The sequence below is a fragment of the Phalacrocorax carbo genome, chromosome 5 (assembly GCF_963921805.1).
Source record: "Phalacrocorax carbo chromosome 5, bPhaCar2.1, whole genome shotgun sequence".
Classification (NCBI taxonomy): Eukaryota; Metazoa; Chordata; class Aves; order Suliformes; family Phalacrocoracidae; genus Phalacrocorax; species Phalacrocorax carbo.
In genome coordinates this window covers 24913328-24936385 of record NC_087517.1, presented here as the reverse complement: position 1 = coordinate 24936385, position 23058 = coordinate 24913328, and the positions used below count along the sequence as shown (strand labels likewise).

At 44.9% G+C, this 23058-nt stretch overlaps 1 protein-coding gene across 3 annotated transcripts in view; it reads left to right on the top strand.

Moving 5' to 3' along the window:
• Positions 1–411: 411 nt before the first annotated feature.
• The window catches only part of WIPF1 (WAS/WASL interacting protein family member 1), a 60455-nt gene continuing 37808 nt past the window's right edge, over positions 412–23058 (top strand). Inside the window, exon 1 of one of the 3 annotated variants that reach the window (XM_064451639.1) lies at positions 412–675. The gene's annotated coding sequence lies outside the window, so the exon portion shown is untranslated. Of the gene's footprint in view, positions 676–20736; positions 21071–23058 lie in introns of those variants that run through there. The other 2 variants (XM_064451637.1, XM_064451638.1) reach the window with 2 other exon arrangements.

The window sequence follows — 23058 nt, the reverse complement described above, 5'->3', positions numbered from 1 at the left end:
GCGGCCCTCCCAGCAGGCCGGGGCGGCGCCGGGCGGGAGGGTGCAGCTCTTCCCTCCGGCACTCCCTGCAGCGGGTGCGGAGGCCGAGGGGTTTCGGAGGGCACAGCCAGGGAGGGGACGAGGGGCTGAGCAGGATGAATGCTGGAAAAGCCGCCACCGATATGCACAGTTCGGGCCGTTAGCGCTTGGGAACCTGAAAACCTTTCCCTGTAACGTGGTTATCTCGTTAACTCTGACTGGTTTTACCTTCCACTGAGCACCTGGGACAGAAGGACCGCAGGGACGGGAGGGGGACACGGCCTTCCCCAACACCCCCCCGCCGCCTGGGAAGGACGGCCCCACAGGAGAGCCTCGCTCGGCCGGCCGGGCCGGGCCCGCTAACCGGGGGCGACGACCCCGGGAGGAGGGGGAGACGGGGCGGGCGGACACCCGCCCGACGGGCCGGGCCGAGCCGGCCGAGAGGGCCGCGGCCGCCCGCCCCCCGCTCGGCGGGGCCGGGGCATGTGCGGCGGCGCGGGCGGCGGGGGAGCGGCGCCCCAGAGCCGCGCCGCGTTGCTTCCTGCGCTATAAATAGCCGCCCGGCCCAAGATGTCCCGGCCGCCGCAGCGGCTGGAGCGCCGGCGGGAGCTGCCCTCCCCTCCGGCCGCCTAGCCCGCCCGCCCGGAGCGCAGCGCGGTAAGGGGGCGCGGGGCCGGCGGCGGACGGGGCTTCGCTTCCCGCTCCCGGCGGGGCGGGGGTTCTGTGCGGGGCGGGCAGGCCCCGCGGGTACAGCGGTCGGGGTGGCCGGCGGGGCAGCGGCTGCCCCTGCCCCGGGAGCCGAGTCTCGCTTCGTGCCTGTTTTCTCTTTCTCTCTTTTCTTCCAGACTGCTCTGTCTCGGGCTGGGACGCGCTCCTCCTGCCTTCCGAAGCCGTGCTCGCGGGGCCGGGATCCCTCCCTGCTTCTCCCTCGCTTTCCCGCTTTCCGTGGGGTTGGGTGTGTGCCGGGGATGGAGGATGGCGTTGGCCTCGGGACGCATCCCCTGGTCCCTCTTGGCAGCTCTGAGGTGCCTCTGGCTGGACCTCCGAGGAGGTGGCTTGTGGCATAGCCAAGGCTGTGAAACTGTGGCTGGGTGGGGAGAGCCATGCTGGGGCTGTGACACACACCACTGCCCATGTGTGTGGCACCCAAGCAGGGTGCTGTTACGGTTGCTCGCTCACACAGGTGTTTGTGTTGTAGCCTTCTTCCCTCAAGTGCTTTAATCTGCAGCAAATGTTGAGGTGAACTTTGTAGTTAGGCTTTATGGTAGAGGCAACCAAAGCGGGTCTCTGCCCTCTAACTGCCTCTTGGGGGCTTTCTGAAGGAGTCAAGTTTGGGAACCTCAAGTAAACAGTCTTAAAGTTTCAGTTTGTCTTCCTCTTTGTTTGCCTCTGCTACTCTGATGGCTGTGCTTCGTCTTTTAATAAACACCTACTGCAGTGCAGGACAATATCCGTTCTCTGAGAGTAGGTGTTCTTCAGCTCCTGTCATGTGCCCTGTGCAGGCCTCTTTTTTTTTAAAAACAAAAGTGATACAGCACTTGTCTCCAACACTAAGGTGTGCTTCTTCAGGAACCTGCCCCGAGGTACTTTTAAGTTGAGCTTTTATTCTTGAAGCCTCTCCTCAGACAGGGCTGTAATAAGCAGCTGTTCCCTGTTGTCCTGACACCCAGAGGATGGGCAGTGTGTTTTGCTCCTTGTTCACACCATTTTTCAATCTCTTTCTACTTTTCCCTTTGTTTCTTCCGTCCATTAGCTCCTCAAAGCCCAGTTTGGGAGCACAGTGCAGAGGCCCAAGAGACCATGTGAAAAAGAAGAGGTCCTCTCAGAGTCTGTTTGGCCTCTGCACGTTACCCACAGCGTGCCCTGCTCGGAAGCCCTTGCCCTCAATAAAGGCAAGAAGGATGGCAGCGCTGCTGCGGAGGGACCTGCTCTGGCAGAGCACCTTTCAGAGTACTGTGAAGCATGAGGCCAGCTGAGCTGGTGTGTACTTTCCCCCTCTGCTGGAGTGGACGAGGGGAAGGAGCACGTGAGGAGGAAATACAGCTGTTTCAGAGTACTTCTGCCCTCCATGCAGCGGGAGCACGTGAGGGGAGGACAGATACAGAAAGGGAGATTCAGGAAGAGAGTACGAGAGAGAATCAGTGGGGACAGAGGAAAGCAACAAATGGAGAGGAAAAGCTTTTTATGTGTACACAAATGTTGTTTAAAGAGCTGTTTAGTTAGGGCAAGACCAAATATCCTAAAAACATGAGATTGTATCTCTTGAGTCCCTGTTATTGTTCTTTCAGAAAGCACTGCTCTTCATTCCTCAAGTATGATGTGTGTCTCTCTGCCTCACTCTTCTAGGCTCTTCAGCATCCTCTGACCTCAAGCTGAGCAGGACGTTGCCTTTGGCATGTGCCTGTCAAATGTGTAGTTCTTCATGTTGTACATGAAATGATTATTTCTGTACTTGGGTAAGGCAAGTTCTGAGGAATGTGAAGGAAGAGGCATGCCAGTTCCTGTGACTGGCCTTGACTGCAGTGTGAGCTCTTCGGGGCAGGGGCTGTGCCCTGGACGCTGCAGTTGCTCTCTCTACACATTGCCCTTGGCAGCTTTGGGATTTCAGCCTCCATTCCTGTCCCTCCCACCCCCCCTCTTATTGCTGCTCACTTGTTCCTCTCCCTGTGCTGCAGCTGGTTCAGCCTCTCCCAATAATCTGTGCGGTTGTGCTGTAAACTGAATTGATGAAAGGTTCAGCAATCTGGGTTAAAAATCTCTGGAAAAGGAGAAAGGGGAGGAGGAGCAGCAGCTACTCCCTCTGTCTGTACAAAAGTCCCCTGTCAACCCTGTGTTGCCTCTCCCCTGCCTCCTGCATTGAGATCACTCGCCCCAGCAAATGGGAATTAAAACAGTTTAACCTCTCTAGCTGTGTCCTAACTTCTGCTGCTGCCTTAGTATTTCTACTTTTAACTTTCTACAGCATTACATTACTCTCTGATTGCATCAGGTGGCAGGGTGCTGTCTTTGGCGGCTGCATTGCCACAAGGCTATTAGACTCTTTTTTTAATAATAAGAGAAACCCAGAGTGATCACAAAATTGCATCAGGGCTTCAGTGCTTTTACCCATGCAGTAGAGTCAAAATTGAACGAGTGCATCTAGAAAAAGGTATTAGCTATAGAAGGAGCAATTTCCCACCTGGGACAACAGGTGGGACCTTTACATCCGATGACATCCAGACCCTCTTCAGCAGAGAGGCCACTGAGGAGTCGTGCTAAGCAATGCTAATCCCTTTGAAGGGAACATGCTGCAGTATTGTTCTCCATTACCTACAGTGCATAAAGTTCTAACAGCTATTCGTTTTCTGCCTTGCTTATACCTACTCTTTTCTCCCTCCAAAAACCTATACGTTGGTGTTGTCTGACAAATGTGACACGAGAACAGGAATTCATAGGTTTTCTTTGGAGGCACATAAGTTGTTCTTGGTGTATATATACAATTTAGTAAAATGTCTTTATGCAGCGGCCTTTAGAAATGTTCTGTGCTTTTAACTGCATTGAATCTTCATCTGGATAATGGGCTTATGTATAGAAACCATGATGTTTATAGTGATGCAATGGAGAGGGGAGGATTTCTTTAAAGTTTATGCTTTTGCCAAGGTAAACATATCTTAATTGTGGCTTCTTCACAACAATGAAGTGTTATGAAAATTCAAATCTAATTAAATGCTTTTGTGTTCTTTCCACTGACTTCTATTATTCTTGGCTCTAATGTGGACACTTTCTCCTTTTCTTCGTGTGGTGCACTCTAACACTTGGTCTGTTGGATCTGTTATAAAAAGGGGACTGTTGAGTATCTTGGTCCAAAATACATGGTGATAGCTGTATTTGAGTAGGGGTGGGAGAGCATTCATTACGTGGGGAGGTAGTTAAGTCTTGGTTTGGTAGAACACGTCTTGGTAGTACCAAAGATGAGGATAATGGAGGTGGCCACAAATCCTCCAGGCAGCTCTCTGTTCTGTGTGCCATTTGGGTGTTCAGTTAACGCCTACTTGTTTAGCTCCTTACTTCAAAGATGTACATGAAAATCTGTCTGTTATTCAGTAATAACTGCTGAACTGTTAGTTGGGAAATAGCCCAGAAAAGGGATTATTAAAAACTAAATTTCATAAAGATACCTAGAATGATGGTTTAGTAGCAGATTTTACTTAAAATATTTTGGATGCTTGTGGTGACCAGTATGATAGGTATGATAGCAGTGTAGGGCTCTCATGTAGCATCAGCTACATCTATGTGTATGTCTAGATATCTAAAGAGGAGGAAAGGGAAGGAAATCAACGAACTGTCTACTACATTAGTACTCTGTTGTGATTCTCAGCAAGTACTATGCCACTGCTGCTGAGTTGTAAGTGAAATCTGAATTGTGAAAAGATTATTTTTTTTCAGTGCACATAACCCTGACCACCAGGGCTCTGAAAGATACTGCAGCTGCCCTTCAGCCTTGCAGGCATGCAGGTCTGAAAGAGCAGCTGTCCTTGGGCCTCATCCAACTCAGTTCACAAAGATCAATGAAGAGTGTCTCTAAGGCGGGAGACAGAAATGGCAAGGGAGCAGTTTTGTCTAAATCTGAGAGATCAAAGGAGTTCAGAATAGAAAGTTTTTCTTTATTCCTGGAAGGAGATAAACTGGAAGCGCAAGGACTAGTTTGAGGGTCTGTTTTGTAACACTTAACTCTGCTGTAACCTTGTTAGTGTTCTTCTACATTTGGTTCCAATTACACATAAGTACACTTTGCAGTTAAAATGTATAATTTTGTAGCGCCTTAAACTACTAATGTTGCAGAAGCAAAAGTTCCTAAGATTTATGCTGTTTATGTGGCACCCCTCATCTTTAATTTCTTCAGTGTGTGTGTGTGTGTGTAGCTCCTGCCATTTGCTTTGTGGGACTAAGTCCATGTGAAGGGCCTTCCTGTCGGCTCCAGTGCATGTTTTCATGAGATGGCTCTCCTTCTCATTTGAGCTAAACTTGAGTGGGTATCTTCTGCTGAAGAAACTGCAGGATATTCTCTAATGGGGAGTAACACAGAGGCTAAATTAAATGCTCTTAGCAGCTTCAGCGAGCCCAAAATAGCTTGTGCATGTTTCTCTTGTGATAACTTCAGGAAGTGGGGTGATTCCCTCTTCCTCCCTCTTGTTAATATTTTTGGTGAATGCTGTGCTTGAGTGATGAAATCTTCTTGCCATGAAGAGCAGGCAGCATGGCATAAGCTTCTCTGAGTTTTCCTGAACCCTGACTTAACAGGACCAGAAGCGAGCCCTAAGAAGATATTGCATTCTTCTGCTAGTTGTACTGCTTCCTTTGAAAATTGCCAGTAAGGTCTGCTGTGGTGAGGGTGGCTAACCACTGGTTGTAGAGAGAGATTGTAGAGTCTCTGTCCTTGGAGGTGGTCTAAAAACTGGGCTAGACAAGGCCTAAACAATCTGCTTTAAGCCAGGTTAGCCCTGCTCTGAACTAGATGAGATCCAGCAGTTTCTTCCAGATGGCTCTGTGCTGTGTTTCTGCATTACTGGATAAACACGGCTGCTTTTGTCTGTCCTCAGAACATCTGGGAATAAAAGTGGTCTCAAAACATCCAAAAATGGCCTTAAAGTCTTTATTCAGACTTTTAAAATTGGAGTGCATAGAGAAGCATAGTGTGGGGAAGTGACTTTGCCCAAAGTTGCATAGCAGCAGGTCAGTAATAGTGCTCGGAGAGGATCATAAATCTCCTGACTGGCAGACTAGAGCTTTAGTAACTAAAAGATGTTGTCTTTTAAACGTAAACCATCTCCTTTCCCTACTCAACTACTTTCAGATCACTTGGCAACAGAGACTACTTTTACACTCCAAAAGATTCTCTCTTTTTTCTTTATCTGTCGTATTCATAGGGTTTTTTAGTACTAAAGAACAGTTTATTGCATTGACTTTTTCAGGAAATGCTGAGAACATCAGATCTGGAAAAGAATTTGGTGAAATAAAGATGAGAGCTGCAAAGGAAATTTTTAGAAAGTGATGTTATTCCCAGCTTGCTGCATAACAATTAATCTCTTAAGAGAGGAAAAGAGCAGAGGAAGCTGTACACTGAATCCAAGTTTGAATCTCTCTTTGTTTTAAAAAATAAAAATCACTTGAAGAAAACTTTTTAAAATCTGGAAGCTGAGCAGAACACAGATCAGCATTTTAAAGAGTACCATGGAAGGAGTTAAGCTGTGCGTTAACTGCATCTGTGTTTCAAATCCAAATGCTATGAACAAGGCACCATTCAGATCTTCAGTTATAAGTTATGCTGGATTTGTTATGCTGTGTTTGTCTGAATTCTGTTGAGAGGAGAAAAAGAAAATCATGGCAGATTAAAAAAAATTACTCTTGTTTTGGTAGTTTGTTTCTGAAGTGATGAAGAAGGATTCTCCTTTCTCATCTTTTTTTGTCTAGCACTTATGCAGGTCATCTGCTAATTATTAGCAGCTGTGGAACTATGGAGTTACATAAGCATAACTAAAAGTCAGTGGAGCCTTGCATCATTCAGCAGACTTGTCCATCACTTATTCACCACAATAACAAATGGTTTTGTAACTCACTTGACGTGGCTATCTAAACACTAAGAGGGCATCAGCAGGCACCAAAAGTTGGGAAATCCTTTAAGTCATAGAAATCAGATATAATAATGTGTTATTTCATTGTTGCCACAACCTGTTGTCCAATTATACACATGCATTGCTGCTCTGCGAAGAGAGCTGTGTGTTGGAGTAATATCCTGTAACAGCTGAGCCTGCCAGCTACATAAAGCTGAATTGTCTGGGCAGCTTTGCTTGGAAGATAGGTATGGGTGCTGTGCCTGGCCGCAGAGGAAGCAAGACAAGTGTTGAGTGCTTGTGAATGTATTCCAAATTAGCCATGCTCAGTGATGTGGCTGTATACAACAGTCTTAAACCTTAGAAAAGACATCTTTGTGATGGGACACGTGTAGACCTGAGAACTTCAAATTTCTTGGCAAGGGAAATACCTGCAGAGCACATGAGAGTGCTGGCATAGACTGCCCAAGGCTGGCAGGTCCAGACTCTGCCCCCAGGCTTATAACACTGGCCCAGCACACTGTAGGATTTAGTTAGCAGCATGAATTTCTTCCCACTGAATCTTGAGAGTATATAAAACTTAACCTCCTGTAGTTCTGAATATTAAACCATAGACTATGTAGAGAATCTTCTGATCCAGGCTCTGGTTTTGTTTTCAGATTTTTGTTTTGCTGGTTAAATTAATAAGTGTAAATGTAATCCAAATACAGGAAGGAAATATATGGAATTATAGCAAGTGTTTATGTCTGTAGAGCCCAAACTGTACTGTCCACTGGCGAGGAGCGGGTCTCCAGGCTTATTACAGTCATGTGAGCAGCACATCTGAAGGCTTTTGGCCCTTCATGATTATCAGTTGCCTATCAAGAGAGTAAATGTCACCCTGTGTCCAGGCACTATTCCCTTTTGTTCCCAACCTTACTCTGGCCTATCAAAACAACTAACTACAGCGGGTACTTTTTGTTTATGGCTCAGGTTTAGGTTGGATGTTGTTAGGTTTGTTGATTTTTTATTTTTTTTTTTAACTGGCAAATACAGATTACTTCTCTCTTGGTGGTTTAAAGATCTCCATAGGCCAGAAAGTCTGTGAAAGGGTGAGTGCAGTGTTATCAAATGTGCAAAATATGATCCTTAAAATATTCTTGGGAGTTAAGAAGGTAAAATGAGTTCTAGCAGATACAGTGTCCCTCCAGACCAGTCTGTGCAGCCAGTGGCTTGGAGCTGTGCCCTGGCTCCTTTTACAATAAGTGAAAGAGGAGTTTGCCTGATCTTCTTCCCTCCCTCCCCTTTTTTCTTTCATTTTTTCTTTAAAAGCAGTGATGTGAACAGTTAAGTTTAAGAGCTGCTGCCCTAGATCAGTGGGGTGTCTGCTATTTCTGCTGGGAGCAACAGATGGTACCTCATTAGCTCACCTCACTGATAGGCTCTGAAAATTGTGCGACCTTATAGCTGCCCTCAAATTACCCTGGTCCCAGAGGAGAGATGTAGGTGCTTGGAGGCAGCTTGCAAGCTCCAGCTGCTGGGGTAGCACTCCAGAGCTATAAGAAGGTGGCATGAATCAGGAACCTTCCTTTTATGAGTAGCCTAAACAGGATGGTAACTGGTTTTGTAACTAGCATCAGCTAGGTACATTTTCTAATAAAAAGACATGGGTGATGAAAAACACTTGGGGGAGTGGGGGGAGGAGAAGGGAAGGATTGCTTATTCTGCCCCTTGCCTCCTACCTGAGGAAATGTTCCTCAGCTAGTAATTCAAGGACACTACTTTGATACTCTTGAATCAATTTGGATTACGGTTGGGCAAACACAGACAGTATCAGCTAGGCAATACTAAGCTGTACAGTCCTCTTTTCAGTTTACCCCAACTCATCAGTCCTCCCATGGCCATCACATCAGTCACTGCTCTCCTCATGTCCTGATTTACCCAACATTGACTGACCCACTTTGCCTAACATATTTCCAAAAGTTTGGGGTTTTTTTCTGGCATGGAAATGCAAAATAGAGAATTTTTCACTTTTACTTTCACACTTGAAGCTACTGAAAACAGTTTTTGAAGGGAGTATTAAATGTAAACCATAAAGGGTACTGTGTGTTATGTATTTTGTAAGTAAAGAACCACAGGCTCGTGCACATAAGGGAGTTTGCATGACTCAATGTATTGATCTCTTTATATGTATCTCTGTTTGGTCAGATGCTCCTCCTTGTTCTTCATGTGGTCATACATCTTGTTGATTTTTTTTGTTTGTTTGTTTTTCCTTAGGACCTCTGACACAGGGAATGCTTTTAACCAATGCCCAGTAGAATACATTTTCTATTCCAATGGGATGAAATGAAAAATCAAATTATAGCAATGTGGTAGTAAGGAAGGGGTGACTATTTCAGTTTTAGAGAGAATGCTATTCATCTGAGGCCACAGAGGCAACACTTAGCAGTATATCATCATTCCTGTCTGCAGGTTCCATTTTTAAACCACCCCAGACTAATATTGCTTTGAAACTGAGAGAAAGATATTCCTTGAACATACAACTTTTCCAATCAATAGTTCTGGTGATATCTGAGAACCTGAAACTCTCAAATGGCAGCAGACAGCTCCAAAACTTTGTTTTAATACTAGGCAGCAACAAACCACAAGGAAATCCTTCTCCCTTGGACTTTCCTACTGTATTTTCAAATACAAGTTCTGCATTTTATCTGAATAGGTGACTTAGGGAGGGGCAGAAAAACTGTTTCATGATACAACTTACTTTAAACAGACTATTCTTAATTGAATTGACTAGTGTCCCTTGGCTGTGAATGAACATGTTCTTGTCTTGTTTAGTTTTAATTTCAAATAAGATGATCTTTTCAAAGCGAAGCATCTTACTCTTCAGAGAGTTGCTGCATACTTATACTTATTTGTCCCCTTAAATTGAACCAGAGAAATATTTATTTCCTCATTTATTGGTTATCCTCCTCCTAGCAGCTCTCTGCTGGATCAGTGTCTCCAAGTTTTATTACAGCTTTTTTTTTTTTTATTTGTGCATCCTTAAAAAAAGTGTGCATGCTGACTGGAGTCAAGAGGAAGACAAATTAACTTGAGCTGTTATAGGGAACTAGAAAATGAAGTGTTCCATAACTGACAAACAGCTTGAGATGACTGGACAAGTTCCCTCTTTATTCATCTAAAATGTGCCAGTTGTTTAGTGGAACATCCCTGATAATGCAAGTGAATTGCAGGGTAAAACCCAGTTGGATGTCATCATGTGCAGTACTTAAATGAGAACACTGAGGGATTTTTGTGCTTCCAAGGGAAAGAACTGCCATTGTTGTCTTCTGGTTTGTGTTACTTTCAAAGTTCCCCAAGAACGTTCCTCTTAGGAGGGATAATGGAGTTTATAGTTGTTTACAGTAGGAGTGGTATATGACTGCTCTATTTTGCTTAGACTGAAAGCTTTTGTTCTTCTCACAAATGTTTGTTCACCATCCGCTCACTAATCAGCGAGACTGATGAGGCATTAAAGAACCCATGGTAATGATACCACACGGTATATAATCCCACAGCATTACAGCATGCAAGGCCTTTGCTCCAGGCCATCCACTGTGAGGTATGGACAGAAGCAAATGGAAACAGAATGGAAAAACCCTGCAAGAAGGGAAAGTGTAAAAAAAAAAAAAAAATCTATTTTCACTCTCTTCTCTTCATATAGAGATAAGGAAATGTCCCACTGCCGTGTCTAAGCTAGGCCTGGCTTTAAGCCCTAGGAAGTGAGAACACACACACACATACACACAAATCACTCTGGACTAGCAAAAGAGCTGGTAGGTGCAACCCTGGGTCCAATCCTGCCCTTAATTTAAGGTTGCTATTGGGATCAGTGCTGAGAAGAGACCAATGGAGCAGGATTGTTCTGGGCAAGATCAGGACAGAGTTTCCTGGGGCTGTCCCCTGGGCTGTTTTCCATTAGGCTTCTGGAAGTGCTCCATCTCTTCTCTGGTGGACACTGCTGGTTACTTTTTGAAATCACCATCCTGAAGGTAGGATCACTCTTTCTTCTGCTCTAAAGGTCCAGTGCCCTTGACATCTTTCTTCTAAAGTTTTGGAGGGTTGCTGTGATGTGACTGTACTGGGGAGGAAAAAACCCAGAGTATCTGCAGGCATATTTGATGCAATAAACCTCAGTTCTGTCCAGTGAAATTGGTACAAACTGCAGTCTTACTTCTCTGTATTTAACTCTGGCACGTTCAGGTCCTGGTTTCTTCATTTCCCAATGGAGCCTGTGACCCCTCGTAGCACTGTCATTTTCTGTAACGTGCATCAGTGTGGGATCTCGGACCCTGTCACAAAGGAGTCCTATCTGGTATAAAGGCAAGTATAAAATAAGGAATTCTTAAAAAATAGTTCTTAAGGATATAATTATGGAAATAGCCTCATGGACAATCAAAAGTCTTTGAAACTGGAATTCCCAAGAGCAGCGCGAGGTGGTTGCTTTGGCATTAGAAGTTGAGAGAACAGTCCATGTCCCATTTAGCAGCAAAAAGCCTAAAGTTAAATATGTCACAAAGTACTTAAATCCAAACTATCAGCATCATGAAACCTCAAGTAGGTATAAAAAGCCTGTATCACAGCTACTGTAGGTGAGCCCCCGCTGGCAGCACGTGGCAATGGGAAAGCGGGCGAAGAAACACCTTTAGATTCCTGCAGTGTGTGGGGATGCTTTGAGGCATTGCTGATGAGAGCTGGGGAGTATCGGCTCACAATTCATCCTCCATGAGGGAGCATGCCAGGACATGCTGGCTCTGCTGGGACGTGGCCCACAGACCAACTGGAAGCATTGGGCCTACCAAAATGCCCGTGACTAATTGTCTCGCCCCCCAAGGGGCCCATGCTGTAGCCCTCCCCACTTACTCTGGGGCAGCTGTAACTCTTCAGACTGAGCAGGAGGGTTTTAGGAGGCCCCTGCCACTTTCCTCTGTGCTGTTCTTTTAGGTCCCTGCTGTGGCGCAGGGGAGCCAGCCAGCTTCGCTGAATAGTCTAGAAATTGGACGGTAAGGCATTTCTGCTCCGTTAGCAGCAACTTTTCAGACAGCCATGCTTCAAAATACACAGGGATGGTGCTTTCTGTTGTGCGTAGGTAACGCCCTCAGAGCTATAAGCCATACACTTTGCTATAAATTTAATTATTCTGTACTCTAGTGAGTAGCTGGCCTTTTGCTATTAGGAGAGGAAAGAAGAAACAAAATGCATGTAGAGTAAGATATAGGCAGATAATCATAAGTTCAGTTATATTGTTGTGTGGAGCTTCTACTAATAAGCTTCTGGTGCCAAGCTGTTTTGAACCAGAATACCAAAACGCTGCCTCCACTCTCAGCCTCGACCTGCATGTTTGGGGGCTTACCCTAATCACCAGTTCCCACGCACATTGTGGGAACTTGCATAGCCAAGGCATCAGAAGCCCAGCTCCTTTTATTTGGCTACTTGTGGGGACAACAGCATGTCCCCATGCCTGTTTTAAGGTTGAGGTGTTGCTTTGTCCTGTGAGTGCATTCTCCTGGTAACTGACTCAATTTCAGCAGTTGAGGAAACCAGATTTTGGTGATTGGCAATTATAGGGCATTTTATTTCTAGATCAGCAGTTTGTCTCTAAGCAGGTAAGCTGTGATTAAACATGTGACTAACAGCCCTGGGCTAGAGAAGCATGACTGTGGCAATGATAAACTCCCAGTCAACCCCGAACTTGTGTGGGTCTTGCAAGTCCGTGAGGCCTGATGAGATTCATCCAAGGGTACTTAAAGAGCTGGCTAATGTAGTGAGACCTCTCTCAATCACTTTTTTTTTTTTTTTTTTTTCAGTATTCTTGGGAATCTGGAGAGGTCCCAATTGACTGGAAGCTGGCAAACGTCCCAGTCTTCAGAAAGGGCAACAGGGGTGACCCCAGTAACTACAGGCCTGTAAGTCTCACTTCTGTGCCTGGCAAAATTATGGAGAAGATTATTCTGGGAGTTATTGGAAAAGCACCTGAAAGACAACGCAGTCATTGGTCCCAGCCAGCACGGGTTCACAAGGGTAGAGGCGAGGGAGGGGATTGTCCCGCTCTGTTCTGCGCTGGGGCAGCCTCACCTCGAGCACTGTGGGCAGTGTTGGGCGCCACAGGGTATATGATATAAAGGATATAAAGCTCCTTGAGAGTGTCCAGAGAAGGGCCAGGAAGTTGGTGAAGGGTTTAGAGGGGAAACCGTGCAAGGAGCGGCTGAAGTCCCTTGGTTTGTTCAGCCTGGAGAAGAGAAGGCCCAGGGCAGCCCTCATGGTGCTCTGCAGCTTCCTCACGAGGGGAGGAGGAGGGGCAGGCGCTGGTCTCTTCTCTCTGGTGACCAACGACAGGACCTGAGAGAATGGCACGAAGATGTGCTGGGGGAGGGTTAGGTTGGGTATTAGAAGGTTCTTCCCCCAGAGGGTGGTGGAGCCCTGGAACAGGCTCCCCAGGGAGGCATCACAGTGCCAGCCTGGCGATATTGAAGAAGCACTTGGACAAGGCCCTCAGAGCCATGATGTGAATTTGGGGCTGTCCTGTGCTGGGACGGGAGTTGGACTTGATGATCCTTTCGGGTCCCTCCTAACTCAGGGCATTTGATGATTGGTCCCAGCCAGCACAGATTCACAAGGGTAGAGTCCTGCTTTACAAACTTACCTGCCTAGCTGACCAAGGGAAGCCAGTCAATGTCATCTTTTTGGATTTCAGTAAAGCTTTTGATACTGTCTCTCACAGTACTCTCCTGCAAAAAAATGTCCAGCATACAGCTGGATGAACACGTAATGCAGTGGGTGAGCAATTGGCTGATGGGTTGCTCAAAGGGTCATAATAAATGGGGGTACATCGGGCTGGCAGCCAGTCACTAGGAGGGTTCTGCAGGGATCCATCTTGGGGGTGGTACACTTTAATCTCTTCATAAATTACTTGGATGCAGGCCTTGAAGGAATACTAATTAAGTTTGCTGATGACACAAAAGTAGAAGGAGCTGTGACACTCTCGAGGGCAGAGAGGCCCTGCAGAGACATCTAGACAAATTAGAGAGCTGGGCAATCCCCAACCATATGAAGTTTAACAAGGGCAAGCGCTGGATTTTGCACCTGGGCTGTGGCAACCCTGGATGTACATACAGACTGGGGAATGAGAGATTGGAGAGCAGCGCCATGGAAAGGGACTTGGGGGTTCAGGTCAACGGCTTTTTGAACATGAGCCAACAGCGTGCCCTGGAAGCCAAGAGGGCCAACCATGTCCTGGGGTGCATCAAGCACTGCTTTGCAGCAGGTGGTTGTCCTGCTCTACCCTGTGCTGGTGTGGCCTCACCTCGAGTACTGTGTGCGGTTTTGGGTGCCACAGTATATTAAGGATACAAAGCTACTAGAGAATGTCCAGAGGAGGGCCATGAAGTTGGTGAAGGGTTTAGTGGGGAAGCTGTATGAGGAGCAGCTAAAGTCACTTGTTTATTCAGCCTGGAGAAAAGGAGACCAAGGGGAAACCTCATCGCAGTCTACAGCTTCCTCATGAGGGGAAAAGGAGGGGCAGGTGCTGATCTCTCTGGTGACCAATGAAAAGACTCTAGTGAATGGCAGGAAGATGTGCCAGGGGAGGTTTAGGCTGGATATTAAGAAAAGGTTCTTCACCCAGAGGGTGGTGGAGCACTGGAACAGGCTCTCCAGGGAGGCAGTCACGGCACCAAGCCTGACAATATTCAAGAAGCATTTGGAAAACGCCCTCAGAGACATAGCGTGAATTTTGGGGTTGTCCTATGCAGGGACAGGAGTTGGACTCAATGATCTGTGTGGGTCCCTTCCAACTCAGGACATTCTATGATTCTTTGATGATCGCTTTCTGTCAGGATTAGTGTAGTCTAAATACAATATGTTGGTAATCCCAGGTCTACAAGACTAAAGTTCTTGCTCAAAATGGCATTGAATGACTTCCATGCTGAAAGCTGTCACAAAGTAGTCAGATCTTGAGTGAGGATCAAAACTGTTCCCTGATGGCTAGTGAGTGATCCTTTCAGATCAGAGCCAGTACTGGTGTGGTGTGAGCAATCTTGCTTGAATGTGTTCTGAGTAGCTACCTCTAGATGTGAGTGAGGTGTAGGATCTCTCAACAGGGCTGAATTTTTCACTGTCTAAGGAAATGGAGACCTCTAGTCTCCAAGGCTGTTATCTGGATGCTTTTCATGGACCCTGCAATTCCCTGTTAGTTTTTTAACTACTGCTCTTCTAGTTCACAGTAATAAACTCTCCTAATACGTAGTAATTGCATAGATAATTAAATGTGAATGTGGCATGCAGTGGATATACATATTCAGACACTGAGCCTCCCCTTCTCCTGTTTATTCTTGGGAGAATATTGTTTTCAGTAAATATTAAAGGAAAATACATGATCTGATCTCGCTCACCTTACTCGGGTGTTGTTCCAGTCAGTATGGGATTGCTGGCACTTTTACCTAAGCAAGGAATGAAAGATATCATCCATTATACAGCAGAGAAGCTGCTTCTGTTTTATAATCACCCAGCAAGTATGCACAGACTCTGATCTGTGTCTATATTTGGCATTCAGATATTCCTGATGTGGAATATACCACCCATGGGAAGAATGCAAGAAATGGACTAAAGTTCCCACTGATCGGGACTTTTTTTCCATTAAAAAAAAAAAACAAACAGTAAAAGGGTGTGAGTGTTGGATAGGATGCTCCTACTATAAAATGGTACGCAGCCCTTTTGACTCCAGTGAAATCATATCAATATGTACTCCTGTATTATCCTGCTTCTAGCTAGCTTCCTTTCTACTTTCTACTTAATAGCAAGTTTTCAGTGCTTCCATTATGAAAATTCAGAGTATAAGGAGGAAATAAACTAAGTGGAAGTAACAGCTTGAAGCTCTATGGCTTGTGTCAGATGAAAAATTGCTCTTGTCAGTGAATTTTGTTTCTGTGGCTTTAAAATGTGTGGATGTTGTAGTAGGTCATGATTTCTAAGGTGCGGATTTGTTTAGCTTTTTTAATTTGTTCATATATGTATGTGTATATGTGTACCCAAATGCTGATGGGAATTTTGAATATAAAGTATTACTCAGATTTAAGTGTGATCTTTTAAAATAGTTGGTGCTTTCTACTGAAATAAACAAGTATATATTAACTCTTCATCGTACTGTTTATACCTGAAACTTTGTAAACTTTAAGACTCGTGCTAATAGCTAAAGACAAATTACTCAATAATAAATATCTTTCAATATCACTATCATAGCAATGCTTATATTGAAAAACATACTTGAAGACTAGGCATGCCACTGGCAAGGCTTTAGAAAAACAGCTAGGCAATTTTTACTGAGCGTAAATTGTTGAAAATACTCTTCAGAAAGATAGCATACATTGTTTCTTATGTTGGTGGACCTGTTGAGTAATCCCATATTCTTTATATATCAGGTCAAAGAGAAACTGTGTCTCAAGTTTATTGTGTAAAAAGGCTGCAAACTAAGAAACTAGGCTTTATGTGAAATTAAGTATTGTAAGCAATGACCAGTGACATTCCTTTTACAGAAGTTTTTTTGGTTCCTGAGAACAAATTATGGTTATTTGGAATATCTATAGTGATATGAAGAGACTTCCACAAAGATAGAGATCTCCTTTTAAAAATATCTTACAACATATTTCATAATATACATGCAGTGCAGGACTTTTTTTCAGGAGTCTGTTAATATCTATATTATTGGGGCAGGGATAACAAGTAACTTTCTGACTGCAAGGCTTGAGAGTTCAGCAATTTTCACTCAAGTCAGGAAATTCGTAGTTGTTTCAAGGCATATTATGTTTTCTTAGTAATGGCTTTTATTTACATGGCTGTCCTCTGAAAGGGTAACCTGTGGCTAAAACCAAGGGAGATAGCTGAAAATGTAATGTCTCATGCACACATAGCTGTGTAAAGGTTTTCATTCCAGAGTTGTTTTTTCTTTCAGACAGGACTGGAACAGTGTGAAAACCCTTCATCAAAACACACATGGCTCTAAAGTGGGGATTTGCCAGAAAACTTTTGACCATTAGGTTTTCTTCATGTCCCAGATGAAGGCTGAGATAGGCCCTGTTTTATCTGATATGATTCTCCCACCCCCAAGTAACGTGTTAATATTTCAGCATTCTGAAGGAATGTAGTGGGCAACATTAAATATTTACATCTCTCTACAAAGTCACTTGGATGCCACCAGGATACCTAGCTCTACATCACACATGCTCTAATTCACCCCAAACACCCACTGTTTACTAATCTTCAGCCCCCGTCTGTGCTGATAATGAGCAAGAGGAAATGGAAACAGCAGGGATTATATGCCACTGAGAAGTCCCAGTTTCCATGCCTGGTTGTAATTCTTTCAACAAACTCTTGCGACTGTGCTCCTGCTTTGAAGTTTGAACACCTCTGTATTAGTGCTTGACTCTGGTGATTTGGCAAACAGATTTGGGTGGGGTTTTTTTTTTGTAGTTGTGTATTAGCAGCTCCACACGATGGCTTACTCTTGCACTCGCATATGTTGTGCCCGCTCAAGGTCAGGAGCAGTACAGATTGTTTTGCCCAATCACTGAGATGTTAATTGCCCATATTTGCTGGTGACAGGTACCAGATAGAAAACAGTCCCCACCATATCCACTATTCTCTCTGTGTGTAGTCTTAGCCATATAGGTAAAGGGGGTGAGTTTCTATAAAATTAATAAATAGGGCCCATTTTTATAAGGCAGGTGGTACGTGTGGGTTTTGATTGCTAGAATTCAGCATGCTCCGTTAGCATGGGTCACCATGTCCAGTATACTCCAATGTGTGGATGTAGGGTAGTGCATGTTTCTAATCTAAACCAAAAACCTCAGAGGCCCTGATTGCCTTTTTATCCCCATAGTGCATGACTGCAAATTATTTGTGTAAATGGCTTTACAGCTGTGTCTATTAACATCCCTGTGTAGCTCATCTGTCAGGCCACTGTGCAACTTGTTATTGCTGCTGGGGTGGTCCTTTATCCATAAATCAAATGCTGTTTGATCTCATGGCAGGTGAGGGGAAGTCAATTTACCATCTTTAAAACAACTTGTGCCATCTGCAGGGTTACTAGCACATGTCTCCATTAGGTACCCAAGTGTACATAAGGAAGCGCTTCAGGTATGCTTACCACTCAGAAGACAGAGATGGTTTTGGCTTGTGTATTTACAAGGTGAGATACAGCATTAGTTACAAGCAGTTGTCTTATTGCATAAGGTTACTGCCGAAAATCCTGCCAAGGCTTTTGTCCTGGAAAGTGCTAGTCAACAAACGCCTCATCGTGGCAAGGATGGAGAAATAAGCAGTTTGTTTACAGGGGACAGAATTTATCAGGCTTCAGATGTTTCCCTTCACATCTAAATGGTCTGTGGTCAGAGCTGACAGATCCTCTGGTGTCTGTGGTGGCTCTGCAAACCCTGCTGGATGAGAGTTCTGTGGACACAGCAAGTCCCTCCGGTGTCACACAGCTGCATTTGCTGTCCCTGCAGTGCCTTCGTGGCCCTGCTGAAGGTCATGCCAAGGTGCCGCTGCACTCTGGACTTGGCTGAAGCAACACCCTGGGAGGCTGTTTTTCTTGGGTGTAGCTTAAAAGTGGCTGGAAGACTGCAAGTTACCTCCTGGGTGAACGAATTCCTCCTGTCTTGAACAACCTGGAGTATCTGGGGGGATATAAAAGTACGCTTGCTCCGACAGCGACTCCAAGCACAGCTCTGGCACAGTCCAATATACGTCGCTAGATCCTCGCACAGCAGTTGGCACATTAAAAGTGACTTTGTAAACATAGCCCCTTCTTAAAATGGAGAGAAATAACCCGTCTCTTGTGAGAGATTCAGGCTGTCTGAAAGCCCCTGGGCGAGCAGCTGGGGGAGGACAAAGAGGCAGTGTGCTGAGAGCAAACATGGCTACTTCCTGAACTCTTCAACTTCCCCTTGGTGCCTCTGAAGCTCGGGCTCCAGCGTATCATGTCTCTGCGTGCTTACCAACGGGAAAATGCTTAAGCTGCGTGCATCTCACAGTGCTCTCAAGTGTCTTCCAGTGTAAATAATACCTTGGCCATTTGGCGCAAAACTTTAAACAGGGGCAGAGCAGGTGCATCTGTGGACATGTGTTTGTACGTGCGCTGCTGCTACAACTGCAGGAGCTCGGATGTACATGCACAAGTAGGCGTGTGTATGCCCAAAAAGTCTGATGCAAAAGCATCCATTTTGTGGACCAGTCTTTTTTCAGTCATGCATGTATTTCCTTTTGTGTGGGTATCGTCTGTATGTTTACACTTAAAAGACTTCTCTCTTATTAGATGGGTGTGATTTGTTCAGTGCTAAGCTGCTGAAGTTCCTTGAATTGGAAAGGTTTGTGCTGGTCTCACCTCGTCAGCCTGAATGGATCCTCTCCTTTCATGAGCTCGTCCCTTTATCCAGCAACTTTTTATACTGTGTCTGCCAGCTTCCAGGGGAGGTAGGATTATACTTGTGCAGTTACTTTTGCATAAGCACCGAACTTGGCAGCTGGCAACCCCAGCAGCGGGCGCATGCTGCTCTGTGAAATCCTGCTGTTGGTTGCTGCCTCTTTGCCAGAGGTCACTACTCCAGCATCTCTGTGGGTAGGAGGGATCCTCAAAACCATTGCCACTTGATTTCCAGCAGGATCAGTCAGATTACTTTAATGCACTGATAAAAATTATTGGAGCTAATTTGGCTCTTTTGATAGTAGTAAACTAGTGAGCAGTGGTAGGAAGCTCCAAGGCAGCAGACGGGAGGTAATCTGTGTCTGGTGGTCATCAGGAGGCTCCTTACAAGACTGAAGTCTTCATCTGGCACAGTTGAATTTAAAAGATGTCATTTTTAGTAGAAACCTCTTAATTTACATTAAAATTACATAGAATGCATCAACCAGTGGCCAAAGCAGAAGCTCCCACTGGGTTGCTCTGGCCTTCTTACTGTAAGCTGTGGTTTTGTGTTACAGCCTGGGTAGCAGCAGAGCCAGCCTCATACTAGCAGTGGTCCCCTGCTGCCTGGGAGTGAGGGGTGGGGGAAAGAAAAAAACCTAATCACCTTCTGAACACTAGATCAGTTCCTCAATACGGTCCTTGGCACAGGCTGTGGAAACACTGAGCCAACACACCTGAGAGAGCTGCGGGGCACTGTGGGAGAAATGAATGGCAGTGGAAGGACAGCCATAAACGAGTGTTGCTGCTGAAAGCTTTGCATCCCAAATGTGCAGCATCACTGTCTTCCTGCTTTCAGGTTCTTCACACCCACACTTAGGTACAGCTAAGTTCAGTCAGTGCCCCAGCACATATGTTTGCAATCAGTCTCCAAGGGAACCCCTCTGGCTGTGTAACCCATTTGCCTTCACTGCTCCTTGCCAGGCTGATCAGTGCCCCAGGCATTGCCTGTTGTTATTTCAGCTCTCACTAAATAAAGGGGCATTTAATTGATCTCTGCCCCCTTAGCCTAATTGAAGGGTTTTTATTGTGCTCCACAAGGAGCATCTTCCAGCAGAGCAGTATCTTCATGCTGACCCTGGTAAGACCATTCTGCCTCTCCTCCAGGCTGTGTCAGCATTTCTGATGTTGGTACCACTTAGGAGTAGATTGCCTTTCCAAAATGAAAAAAAAAATTCTGCTAAAGCACCACGTATTGACTAATCCTGTAAACACATTCTTCTAATGCAGGTTTTGACTATCCTTCCTTTTGTGACATGTTCAGACTTGTTATTGTCATCTAGTGATGGAACAATATGGATGCACGCTGATACAGCTGAGAAGACAAGCTCTACTCTTCTGAAGTCATAAAGTATTTTTCATAGGACTCAAGTTCCTGTGAAAGCTGTTTGCCATGTTCAATTGAAAAATATTTCTGAAAATTGCAGATAACTGCATCTATTTGAATACATCCATTCATTATCACTCTGAAAATTTTGTAAACTTTGAATCTATAAAATTTGATATGTGTAATATCTATAAAAATCTGTAATCTTAAAAAAATCTATAAAATTTGATATTTGTAATATCCTTGAACTGAAATTTCCCACGCCTGCAGCATAATTGCATTCTCCACTGTTGTATTTGTTTCCTCTTTAAAAGAAGGGGGGGGGTACTGAGCATACTGTAACAGAATCACATTCAGCATTTGGTATTAATACAAAGAAATAGTACAAAAAGGTCCATTGACTCATGGAGTGACTCAGAAGGCGATAGAGGAGGGCTCTTTGGCTATGCAGAAATGTCAGTGGCTCAACATGAAAGCAGAAAGCTCTTAAACATGCTGTAAGGGACAGTTAGTTTCTTCATCTGGTTTTAAAAAGTAAGCAAAGCGTGCCTAGCAAGGTGCGGTGAGGAAGCGTGGTGTCACATGCTGCTCTACAGGAAACAAGATTGAAGCTGTTGGGGAAGTTCAGAACTGGGTGACCTCCAACGGATTCAAATAGCACAGGTTAGTCCTCTTATAAATGTCTCTTTAACCATCCTACAGCGTTTCTCCATGTGTATTTTTACATATTTTTGATGGAGGTGGATAAGAAGTGGTCCGTATGTTAGCAGGTAGCGAGTGATGTCGGTTTTCAGAACAGGACCTTTGGGGCAAAAATAGGAAGCTCTTCTCTGAGTTAGCCCTGTTTGTGAGAAGCTTGGAGCCAGCCTTGCTGTACAACAGCAGTGTGGACCTGAATCACGTTAGCAGTGTGAATGAAATCTCCATCTTGTTATGACTTTCTTATAATGAGCAAAAAGTCTGGATTTTTAATAGTGTTAATAAATACCAGAAAGTGCTTTTCCAAGCACAGGTTAAAGCTGTTGACCATAGTGAGAGCTTCACTTTGTTTTGGCTGAACTGGGTATATAGCTGCTCTGTTTGATTTTATTGGTGTAGTCTCTTGTTAAGGTTTTCTCTCATTCCTGGTGGTTTCTATTGAGGAATTCCATCCCAGCTTTTCTGTGCTGGAGGGTTTTGGCTTGGGAATGCGCCATATCAGGAATGAAACGGCACCAGTTCGGTGTTCTCAGAGAGAGGCTGTTTAATGTAGTCCTACACAAAAAAAAATTCATTATTTTTAAATATTACCAGACAATTGTGATTAACTAAGAATTTTGAATGTAAAGTCAGAGTGAAAGTTAAAAAGAATATAAACTTCAGGATGATAAAATGTAGAATATAGTAGTAGTGCTTCACAGAATCTGAACTAAAACTGAATCCCAGCATGGGGCACACGTGGTGCTGGGAGAGCATGGAGGGAAGAGGGGGTGATGGTCACACAGCCTGTGCTGGCAGTGGCAGTCAAAGGCAAAGGTGGTTGCTCCATGCAGCGACTCCTTGGCTCACTAGGCAAGGTCACAGCTTGGCAGGCAGAGGGGCTTGGGCAGTGGAAGTGGTCGTGATCTATCGCGAAATGCAGCTGTTGGGGATACTAAGGGCATACCAGAGATTTGTGTGCCAGGCAAGTATTCCTAAGACTGTCTGTACTTCTCAAATCTTGAAAAAAATACTTTCCTGCATCTGTAGAAAACAGACTGAGTTGCACTGCTGGTTTAGCCTCCTCACATCACCTAGTGCATTCATCCTGATCTCGGTATAAAAACATCTACGTAAAATGAATGCGGCGGCTCAGGAAGGACTAGGCTGCGTGAGCAGGGAAGTCCTTACCTCCTCCTGCCTGGGGAGGTGGATGCTAGGTCTACCTCCGCCATGGGGCGCTGAGGGTCTCAGCAATTTGGAAATACCAGGGCCTTCGTTTTGGCAGTTTACAGCTCTGCAGCTCTCATTATCTGCAGCCTTGTAAAGCTTGCTCTCGGGTTTTGAGCTTTGGAGTTTCACATGCAGAAGGCTCTGGCCTTAGCTGGGCTTCTCTGCTTCTGTAAAACTAGCAAGTTTTGCAAAGAGAGCCAGAGTTCTGCCCAAAATCAGCCTTTCTGCTTTATTAGGGTTTATAGCCTTTACCAGAACACTGTGAAACTCAATTCTGTTTAACTAAGAATGTGATTTAAAAGCAATTTAGTAAAATCCCACTGCAGACGTTTTCATTTCAGCCTAATCCTGCCTTACAGAGGTTCATCTCAAATAGATTAGGAGTTGTTTGAAGATAAATATAATGGCTGATAAATAATATATTTGAGCCTCCATGCAGTGATTTGCACCAGGTATTTGAAGCTGGATTAAAAAATAAACTGATACGCTTTCCTAAGAAAGCCTAACACTTTGCTACCAGGAGTGAGCAAAACCAGGACTGTAAGAGGAGGGAGAGGGGAAATTTCTGAATGGGACCATTCCACCAGCTTGCATTATGAAAACCAGGGAAAGAATGTTTCTTTCCCTAACAATTTGAAAAGGAAATCTGCAAAAAGAGGAAAGGGAATAGAGAGTACAGACTAAACAAAAGGAAATAAATATGGATTGGAATGAGAGAGAAGGAAACCAAAAAAAGAAAC